The following is an 11,974-nucleotide window of genomic DNA, read 5'->3' on the forward strand; positions in this document are numbered from 1 at the left end:
ACTGTTACTGGTGGGAAAGGAACTTTTTTACCACAGGATAAAAAGTCTAAAGGTAAAAACAGGGCTAACAATCGTTTTCGTTCCTTTCGTTTCAACAAAGAACAAAAGCCTGATCCTTCGTCCTCAGGAGCAGTTTCAGTTTGGAAACCATCTCCAGTCTGGAATAAATCCAAGCCTGCTAGAAAGGCAAAGCCTGCTTCTAAGTTCACATGAAGGTACGGCCCTCATTCCAGTTCAGCTGGTAGGGGGCAGGTTACGTTTTTTCAAAGAAATTTGGATCAATTCTGTTCACAATCTTTGGATTCAGAACATTGTTTCAGAAGGGTACAGAATTGGTTTCAAGATGAGACCTCCTGCAAAGAGATTTTTTCTTTCCCATGTCCCAGTAAATCCAGTGAAAGCTCAAGCATTTCTGAATTGTGTTTCAGATCTAGAGTTGGCTGGAGTAATTATGCCAGTTCCAGTTCCGGAACAGGGGATGGGGTTTTATTCAAATCTCTTCATTGTACCAAAGAAGGAGAATTCCTTCAGACCAGTTCTGGATCTAAAATTATTGAATCGTTATGTAAGGATACCAACGTTCAAGATGGTAACTGTAAGGACTATATTGCCTTTTGTTCAGCAAGGGAATTATATGTCCACAATAGATTTACAGGATGCATATCTGCATATTCCGATTCATCCAGATCATTATCAGTTCCTGAGATTCTCTTTTCTAGACAAGCATTACCAATTTGTGGCTCTACCGTTTGGCCTTGCTACAGCTCCAAGAATTTTCACAAAGATTCTCGGTGCCCTTCTGTCTGTAATCAGAGAACAGGGTATTGTGGTATTTCCTTATTTGGACGATATCTTGGTACTTGCTCAGTCTTTACATTTAGCAGAGTCTCATACGAATCGACTTGTGTTGTTTCTTCAAGATCATGGTTGGAGGATCAATTTACCAAAAAGTTCTTTGATTCTTCAAACAAGGGTAACCTTTCTGGGTTTCCAGATAGATTCAGTGTCCATGACTCTGTCTTTAACAGACAAGAGACGTCTAAAATTGATTACAGCCTGTCGAAACCTTCAGTCTCAATCATTCCCTTCGGTAGCCTTATGCATGGAAATTCTAGGTCTTATGACTGCTGCATCGGACGCGATCCCCTTTGCTCGTTTTCACATGCGACCTCTTCAGCTCTGTATGCTGAACCAATGGTGCAGGGATTACACGAAGATATATCAATTAATATCTTTAAAACCGATTGTTCGGCACTCTCTAACGTGGTGGACAGATCACCTTCGTTTAATTCAGGGGGCTTCTTTTGTTCTTCCGACCTGGACTGTAATTTCAACAGATGCAAGTCTCACAGGTTGGGGAGCTGTGTGGGGATCTCTGACGGCACAAGGAGTTTGGGAATCTCAGGAGGTGAGATTACCGATCAATATCTTGGAACTCCGTGCAGTTTTCAGAGCTCTTCAGTTTTGGCCTCTTCTGAAGAGAGAATCGTTCATTTGTTTTCAGACAGACAATGTCACAACTGTGGCATACATCAATCATCAAGGAGGGACTCACAGTCCTCTGGCTATGAAAGAAGTATCTCGAATTTTGGTTTGGGCAGAATCCAGCTCCTGTCTAATCTCTGCGGTTCATATCCCAGGTGTAGACAATTGGGAAGCGGATTATCTCAGTCGCCAAACGTTGCATCCGGGCGAATGGTCTCTTCACCCAGAGGTATTTCTTCAGATTGTTCAAATGTGGGGGCTCCCAGAGATAGATCTGATGGCCTCTCATCTAAACAAGAAACTTCCCAGGTATCTGTCCAGATCCCGGGATCCTCAGGCGGAGGCAGTGGATGCATTATCACTTCCTTGGAAGTATCATCCTGCCTATATCTTTCCGCCTCTAGTTCTTCTTCCAAGAGTAATCTCCAAGATTCTGAGGGAATGCTCGTTTGTTCTGCTAATAGCTCCGGCATGGCCTCACAGGTTTTGGTATGCGGATCTTGTCCGGATGGCATCTTGCCAACCATGGACTCTTCCGTTAAGACCAGACCTTCTGTCACAAGGTCCTTTTTTCCATCCGGATCTGAAATCCTTAAATTTAAAGGTATGGAGATTGAACGCTTGATTCTTGGTCATAGAGGTTTCTCTGACTCCGTGATTAATACTATGTTACAGGCTCGTAAATCTGTATCTCGAGAGATATATTATAGAGTCTGGAAGACTTATATTTCTTGGTGTCTTTCTCATCATTTTTCTTGGCATTCTTTTAGAATACCGAGAATTTTACAGTTTCTTCAGGATGGTTTAGATAAGGGTTTGTCCGCAAGTTCTTTGAAAGGACAAATCTCCGCTCTTTCTGTTCTTTTTCACAGAAAGATTGCTATTCTTCCTGATATTCATTGTTTTGTACAAGCTTTGGTTCGTATAAAACCTGTCATTAAGTCAATTTCTCCTCCTTGGAGTTTGAATTTGGTTCTGGGAGCTCTTCAAGCTCCTCCGTTTGAACCTATGCATTCATTGGACATTAAATTACTTTCTTGGAAAGTTTTGTTCCTTTTGGCCATCTCTTCTGCTAGAAGAGTTTCTGAATTATCTGCTCTTTCGTGTGAGTCTCCTTTTCTGATTTTTCATCAGGATAAGGCGGTGTTGCGAACTTCTTTTGAATTTTTACCTAAAGTTGTGAATTCCAACAACATTAGTAGAGAAATTGTGGTTCCTTCATTATGTCCTAATCCTAAGAATTCTAAGGAGAAATCATTGCATTCTTTGGATGTTGTTAGAGCTTTGAAATATTATGTTGAAGCTACGAAATCTTTCCGTAAGACTTCTAGTCTATTTGTTATCTTTTCCGGTTCTAGGAAAGGCCAGAAAGCTTCTGCCATTTCTTTGGCATCTTGGTTGAAATCTTTAATTCATCTTGCCTATGTTGAGTCGGGTAAAATTCCGCCTCAGAGAATTACAGCTCATTCTACTAGGTCAGTATCTACTTCCTGGGCGTTTAGGAATGAAGCTTCGGTTGACCAGATCTGCAAAGCAGCAACTTGGTCCTCTTTGCATACTTTTACTAAATTCTACCATTTTGATGTGTTTTCTTCTTCTGAAGCAGTTTTTGGTAGAAAAGTTCTTCAGGCAGCGGTTTCAGTTTGAATCTTCTGCTTATGTTTTTTGTTAAACTTTATTTTGGGTGTGGATTATTTTCAGCAGGAATTGGCTGTCTTTATTTTATCCCTCCCTCTCTAGTGACTCTTGTGTGGAAAGATCCACATCTTGGGTAGTCATTATCCCATACGTCACTAGCTCATGGACTCTTGTTAATTACATGAAAGAAAACATAATTTATGTAAGAACTTACCTGATAAATTCATTTCTTTCATATTAACAAGAGTCCATGAGGCCCACCCTTTTTTTGTGGTGGTTATGATTTTTTTGTATAAAGCACAATTATTCCAATTCCTTATTTTATATGCTTCGCACTTTTTTTCTTATCACCCCACTTCTTGGCTATTCGTTAAACTGATTTGTGGGTGTGGTGAGGGGTGTATTTATAGGCATTTTAAGGTTTGGGAAACTTTGCCCCTCCTGGTAGGAATGTATATCCCATACGTCACTAGCTCATGGACTCTTGTTAATATGAAAGAAATGAATTTATCAGGTAAGTTCTTACATAAATTATGTTTTCCAGATCTCTAGCATAATTTCATGTGTGTCGACCTTGCCTGTTCTAATGTAATGGTCCCTGTTTATTTGCAAAAGTAGGTCTACTTGACTTGACCACTCCCCTAAAGTGGGGGTCTCAGCAGATTTCCAGTGTCTGGGAATTAGGAGTTTTAGGACATTGAGTGTGAGGAGTAATAGTGTGTGTTTGGCCTTGTGTTTTAGTTTAGGGAGGCCCAGGATCTAATTAAATCTTTAATCTTATCTTTAATGTTGTTTTGCAAGTTTATCCGTTGCATATAATTTCATATTCCACCAAAAGCTTGAAATGTGCTTTTATTACACAATGGTAACCCTATGCATCTCTTCCAATTGCTTGCTTACTCAACAAAACTTAAAGAAGAATATGAAAATATCAAAATTGTCTTGTAGAAGCTCTGCTATCATGAGCACCAGTGGTCTATTTGTGTTTATCTAAAGATGATGAACTTCTTGCTTGGACAGCAAAGTGGATACACTAAGTATCCTTTTTAATCTGCCTGTGGGATAGTAGGGCAAAGCAAGATCATGGGAGAAACAAATGACATGGCCTTCAAGGGAAGACATGACTGTGGTTGCAGTAAACATCATTAACAAGCTATTGGTTGACAGAGAAAAAAATCATTCTCCCACCACTCCAATTTGTTAAGGCCTTGGACAGAGATGGCCATTGCTTCAAATACATTTGTAGATCGTTCCTTGGATTGAGTTTGGAAAAACTAAAAGCAGGAATCTTTGATGGTCCTCAAATTCGTAATCTCGTCAACTATTCAAATTTCACAAAATCTATGAATGATTTTGAAGCTTCTGCCTGGTGCACTTATGTCTTTGCTGTCAAGAACTTCTTGGGTAAACACAAATCAGACAATTAGGAGGACTTGGTGCAAAACATGTTTGCCAACTTTAAAAATTTGGGTACTAATATGAGCATAAAGGTACACTTTCTCCATAGCTACTTCGACAGATTTCCAGATAATCTTGGTGATTTTTGTAAGGACAAAGAATAGAGGTTCCATCAGGATATAAAAGTGATGGAGAAAAGGTATCAAGGCAGATGAGAAAGACACATGATGGCAGACTACTGCTGAAACCTCTAACGTGATTGTCCTGATGACCAACGTAAAAGAATAGCGTACACATTTTTTCTATCCATTAAGTGTGATTATTGGAATCAGTTTTTTTTTTTTTTTTTTGCTATTGTACTGAATACAACACTGTTAGTTATTTGTATGATTTTATACAGTTTCCATATGATTTGTGGGTAGGTTAAGCCTGATCATAACTTTTTTGTGTGCATTTTTTATGTTTATCAATGGGGGCATCCATTATCTCTAAAATTAGAGCCAATCTAGAAAAAAACGATGCCATATTCAGAATCAGCGACACAAAAAGTTACCCTAATATTCATCTTATGTCATTGGCAATATGACCTGTGTTATAAATATGTAGCCAGGTAGTTGCAGCAAAGATTGAAAAACTAAAACAGCAAAAAGTAACTGAGAATTATATAGATTTAGCTCCATTTTGAGCTTTTGTTAAGACCAATCAACCCCCTTAAAAGTGCAACAAACATTCATATAACTTATGACCCCTTTCAGCTCCAATAACATATGGGTCAATTCAAATCTTTGTGAAATTCTTTTAATATCAGAAGAACTGGATTGGGTGATACATGCTTAAGTAAAATCAAAGCTGGATTAGCCCACCAGTGGGTTGCAGCAGCTGGGTCTGGCAAGGTACAATTTAAGGGGGTGGTGAAAGTGAGTTATGGATAAAAATGGGTTGCTAAGTACCTAAATAACAGCAATATGGCATTTTTTTTTAATTAAAAACTGACATAATTTAATTCTGAATAAAACAAATATTGGGAAATGAGTATCCAAGTTGTTTTTTTTTTTTTAAATCAAATTTTTATTGAGGTTCAAAAATATACAATGTAAAAAGAAACAAGAAGAAAACATGCACAGAATAATAAAACTGAATACAATAGTCATACTCATATTCTAGTACAATAAGGACTAGGAAATAATATGATATACACATACCCTAATTATAGTCTAGCAAACAAAAACAAACAGAACAAAAAGAAAAACAAAACCTAGATCAAACTCAATCATAGGTATGGTATATACACTGTGTGCAGAATTATTAGGCAAATGAGTATTTTGACCACATCATCCTCTTTATGCATGTTGTCTTACTCCAAGCTGTATAGGCTCAAAAGCCTACTACCAATTAAGCATATTAGGTGATGTGCATCTCTGTAATGAGAAGGGGTGTGGTCTAATGACATCAACACCCTATATCAGGTGTGCAGAATTATTAGGCAACTTCCTTTCCTTTGGCAAAATGGGTCAAAAGAAGGACTTGACAGGCTCAGAAAAGTCAAAAATAGTGAGATATCTTGCAGAGGGATGCAGCACTCTTAAAATTGCAAAGCTTCTGAAGCGTGATCATTGAACAATCAAGCGTTTCATTCAAAATAGTCAACAGGGTCACAAGAAGCATGTGGAAAAACCAAGGCGCAAAATAACTGCCCATGAACTGAGAAAAGTTAAGCGTGCAGCTGCCAAGATGCCACTTGCCACCAGTTTGGCCATATTTCAGAGCTGCAACATCACTGGAGTGCCCAAAAGCACAAGGTGTGCAATACTCAGAGACATGGCCAAGGTAAAAAAGGCTGAAAGACGACCACCACTGAACAAGACACACAAGCTGAAACGTCAAGACTGGGCCAAGAAATATCTCAAGACTGATTTTTCTAAGGTTTTATGGACTGATGAAATGAGAGTGAGTCTTGATGGGCCAGATGGATGGGCCCGTGGCTGGATTGGTAAAGGGCAGAGAGCTCCAGTCCGACTCAGACGCCAGCAAGGTGGAGGTGGAGTACTGGTTTGGGCTGGTATCATCAAAGATGAGCTTGTGGGGCCTTTTCGGGTTGAGGATGGAGTCAAGCTCAACTCCCAGTCCTACTGCCAGTTTCTGGAAGACACCTTCTTCAAGCAGTGGTACAGGAAGAAGTCTGCATCCTTCAAGAAAAACATGATTTTCATGCAGGACAATGCTCCATCACACGCGTCCAAGTACTCCACAGCGTGGCTGGCAAGAAAGGGTATAAAGGAAGAAAATCTAATGACATGGCCTCCTTGTTCACCTGATCTGAACCCCATTGAGAACCTGTGGTCCATCATCAAATGTGAGATTTACAAGGAGGGAAAACAGTACACCTCTCTGAACAGTGTCTGGGAGGCTGCGGTTGCTGCTGCACGCAATGTTGATGGTGAACAGATCAAAACACTGACAGAATCCATGGATGGCAGGCTTTTGAGTGTCCCTGCAAAGAAAGGTGGCTATATTGGTCACTGATTTGTTTTTGTTTTGTTTTTGAATGTCAGAAATGTATATTGGTGAATGTTGAGATGTTATATTGGTTTCACTGGTAAAAATAAATAATTGAAATGGGTATATATTTGTTTTTTGTTAAGTTGCCTAATAATTATGCACAGTAATAGTCACCTGCACACACAGATATCCCCCTAAAATAGCTATAACTAAAAACAAACTAAAAACTACTTCCAAAACTATTCAGCTTTGATATTAATGAGTTTTTTAGGTTCATTGAGAACATGGTTGTTGTTCAATAATAAAATGAATCCTCAAAAATACAACTTGCCTAATAATTCTGCACTCCCTGTATTAATATCAGGAACCTCATTTTCTTTTTGTAAGTAAACCTTATGTGTATGCCAAGTCAGGCCACTCTTGGACCTCAGATCACTTATAGGAAGGAGTAACAGAAGGTAAAACACAAAAAAAAAAAATAATAATAATAATAATAATAAAAAAAAAAATATATAAGACCACTTTCGGGCCTTTATAAATCTAAGCATAAAGGTAACTATGCACTTTAATTATAATGTACATAACAAACACAACATATTAACCAATAGTGGGAGTGACTTTCATGACATATGTTGAATATAATATAGAAATAACTCACATTGGCTACTTATAGCCTAAGTATAGAAATAATAACTTTTGGATAATAGCTTTCATGACAAATGTTAAATATAATATAATAATATCTCTTATGGGTCATATAAAATCTAAAAATAAAGATAGTAACTCTAGAAACATGTCATATAGAAACTATAAGTATACTTAGGAACATAACTGCGACACCTTTGCATGAATAAGAGCATACTAATAAAACAAGGAGTTTCAATTAAAACTACAAAATAAGGCTCTGGTCACTATGTAAGTGTAGGAGCCCTATGAGAGGGGGCAAGCAAAAAACTAGTAGGGCAATAAGGCGTGAATCCTGCAGCATCAGAAGATATATTAAGCTAAAATTGGTATTATTATGGCGTATTTAAATATATATTTGCCACAACACCCTCTGGTGTATGAGAAGTTTGTGGTTAATCTATCAAATCCTAGTGAGGATATATAAGCCAACTACATGGAGTCATACCTTTAGTTTTAAATTAAGGACTCTCACTGAATAGAGTTTGAAGGCATCATCACTAAAATACTAGGGGATAAACATTATATTGATGGTTAAGTATCAATAATAATTAGAAAGCTCATGAAAAATAGTTAGCCAGACCTGATTATACTAAAAGAGGCTATAACAGAAGAATAGGAATGACCAAACACTCCCTAGCATGCCTCAATACAAAAGTAATAGTATAAACATTAGAATATATAATATCTGCAAAGAGAAAACGTGTATAAGATTGCATTAACAGTTCTCTAATTATGATAAACTAAATAAAAATAACTGTCGCAGCTGGACTATTATTTAGCCCACCATTTCCTTGCTATAATTTTAAAGACCGTGTAGAAATAAAAATTATGCCTTCAACATGCACCTTTGTATTATACACCATATTTCTGGAGACTTAATTCAGTTGCCCAAATAATATAAAGAAGCTGCCTCAACTCCTCAATCTCCCCAAGTTTGTGCATTAGGCAATTGAATAGTCAGTTAGATGATAAGAGGCAGATAAAACAAAAAGATTGTTTAAGGCCTAAACTTCTAATAACATTGCAATCAGTTAAATCGGAGGTTATAAGCATAACGCTGAAGAAGTCATAGGGAGCTCCCTAAGTAAATAATAAAGACCCCTGCTAACTGACTGCTTACTTAAAGTTTCAGCTGACACCAACAGTGTTGTAAACAATGAGTCGGTAAGATGTCTCCGGAGTAAGACAGGGGCAGGGGGCAGCGGGGCATAACCATTCAGGGGCTGTCTCCGATGCTAAGATATTACCGCACAACATATCCGACTTAGCCTCCATGGTCTCCCTTGAATTCCAGTGCCGGTTCCTCTGTATCATCGCACTCATGCTGCCCCTCATGCTAGGATCTTGTCCCAAGTGGTCAGCTTTCTCTGCCACGATCGTCCGCCTTGTGGCGGGCTCCAGTGCCGCTTCCTCTAGTAAGGGGGCCAGGGTCAAAGGGTTCTCCATGTTGTGGTGGACATCAGCCCAGTAAACGTTGCAGGAAATAGGCAACAATTGACCACCACATTCATCTGATCTGGGATCTTGCTGTATGTTGCACGCTTTAATCTCGGACTCCAATGTCCCATGTTGCGGCTGAGTTTTGCGCAGGACTATGGTAACTAACTCCAAGTTAGGAAGCGTTTTCTCCGGATCTCTTGGGGAGATCCCCTCCTTCATAGTTGCTTTCTGGCTTATATGAACCTGTGTGGGTCTCGGAAGATATATTTGCCTCTGATCAGTCTCTCGCTCCTCAGGAGATTCTAGCATATAGTGGTGCAATGCTTTTGTCACCTCCTCCTCGACACAAGAAAACTGAGCACATAATAGCTCATTAATTCTATAACACAACTGTTCCTCCATAATGGGTTCTAGTATGTGGTTCTGCTTCAGCACAACTGGCTGAGTATACTGTGTTAACAGAGTAATGGGGGGGTAAAGAGAGGCACAGGCCGCTTCAAGACCTCTGCTGCGTACCTTCTTTAGACTTGGCTGCCTATTCTTATAGGGATATCCAAGTCACATGAATCTGCTCCAAAAGTGATGCTCTTCCCAATTGTCATGAGAGAAATAAGGTCTGGAAGCTTTAGGAGAGGTAAACAGCAGTTTCATCAACTCCCCAGGTCAGACGTGGTTTAATAAGCAGCCATCTTGATCGGTGGTTAGACACGCCCCCCCAAGTTGTTTTTATTATTTAAAAATAATATAAATATTCAATGAAAAAATGACAATAATCTGCATACTTTTTGTTTGTGTTTTGTATTCTCTGAAAATTTATGACACTGATTCCACATTTGCAATAAGCACTAGGGGCTAGATTACATATGCGGTGTCGGGCGCAAAACTCGGCGCCGCCAATTTTTAGTAGAGTCTAGCGATCACATATATGGCACAGCATACAAGTTACACGCGTATATTTTACCCGTCGTCCGCATTTTTTACTCCCATAAACATAGAACTGGCTTTGCTAGTCGGTATCACATATTCAGCGCAAGGACATACGCTTACAGAATGGAGACATTTTACTCCATTTTCACCTCGCCACAAATAGGCAGGAGCAGCAAGCCTTGGGCTGAGCATGAAAGTACCGTAACTCCTTGGAAGCCTTAACAAACACTTAACGCATGCGCATTATCAACCTCTAAACCGCCATCCCCCACATCGCAATAATTAATAAGATTATTAACCCCTACGCCGCAAACCCCCACATTGCAAAGTACCTAATAAAAGTATTAACCCCTAAACTGCCATCCCCCACATCGCAACTACTATTAAAAGTAATTAACCCCTAATCCACCATCCACCCCAACGCAATCCACTATATGAACCTATTAACCCCTAAACCACAACCCCCAACAACACAAACTACATAATTAACCTATTAACACCTAAACCACCAACCCCCACAATGAAAATAACTAATTAACCTATTAACCTCTAAACCCCAACCCCCCACATCACAATTTACCTAATTACACTATATTAACCCCTAATCCGCCAACCCCCCACAATGCAACCTAACACCCACTAAATTAACCCCAATTAAATTACAATTACATAAAATAAAAAAATAACTACCTTAAAAATTATTAACAAATTACTAAAAATAAAAACCTAACGGCTAGATTATGAGTTTTTTGGTAAGAGCTGCTCGGTACTAACTTGCAAGTTATTGTCACCGCTCACTTAGCTACAGCGCTGGTATTACAGGTTTACAAAAACCCGGCGTTAGCAGGCAAGAAGTAAGCGTAGAGCAAAATTGTGCTCCGTACCACACTCCAATACCAGCGGTGCGGTGAGATGCAGTGAGCTGGTTTTACGTGCTCGTGCAGGATTTCCCCATAGACATCAATGGGGCGAGCCGGCTGAAAAAAAGTCTAACACCTGCAATAAAGGAGCGTAAAGCTCTGTAACGCAGCCCCATTGATTCCCATGGGGAAACTACATTTATGTTTACACCTAACACCCTAACATGAACCCGGAGTCTAAACACCCCTAATCTGCTGCCCCCGACATCACCGACACCTACATAAAAAAGCCTAACACTAATCCCCGAAGATCCACTTACAGTTTTTGAAGAGCCGACATCCATCCTCAATGAAGCCGGCAGAAGTCCTCAACGCAGAAGTCTTCATCCAACTGGGCACAAGTCTTCATCCAGACGGCATCTTCTATTTTCATCCATCCGGCGCGGAGCGGGTCCACCTTCAAGACATCCGGCGCGGAGCATCCTCTTCAATCGACGTCTTCTTGAATAATGAATTCTCCTTTAAATGACATCATCCAAGATGGTGTCCCTTGAATTCCGATTGGCTGATAGAATTCTATCAGCCAATTGGAATTAAAGGTGAAAAAATCCTATTGGCTGATGCAATCAGCCAATAGATTGAGCTTCAATCCTATTGGCTGATCCAATCAGCCAATAGGATTGAGCTTGCATTCTATTGGCTGTTCCAATTTAGGGGTTAATATGTTTATTCTAGTGGCGGCGATGTCCAGAGCGGCAGATTAGGGGTTAATAATTTTATTTTAGTGTTTGCGATGCGGGAGGGCCTCGGTTCAGGGGTTAATAGGTAGTTTATGGGTGTTAGTGTACTTTTTAGCACTTTAGTTATGAGTTTTATGGTACGGCTTTGTAGCGTAAAACTCATAACAACTGACTTTCAGTTTACAGTATGAATCTTGAAGTTTTAGGGTGTATTGCTCACTTTTTGGCCTCCCAGGCAGCCTCGTAATACTGGCGCAAAGGAAGTCCCATTGAAAATTGACTTTTTGAAAGCTGCGGTAG

Source organism: Bombina bombina, chromosome 11 (genome assembly GCF_027579735.1).
Source record: "Bombina bombina isolate aBomBom1 chromosome 11, aBomBom1.pri, whole genome shotgun sequence".
NCBI lineage: Eukaryota > Metazoa > Chordata > Amphibia > Anura > Bombinatoridae > Bombina > Bombina bombina.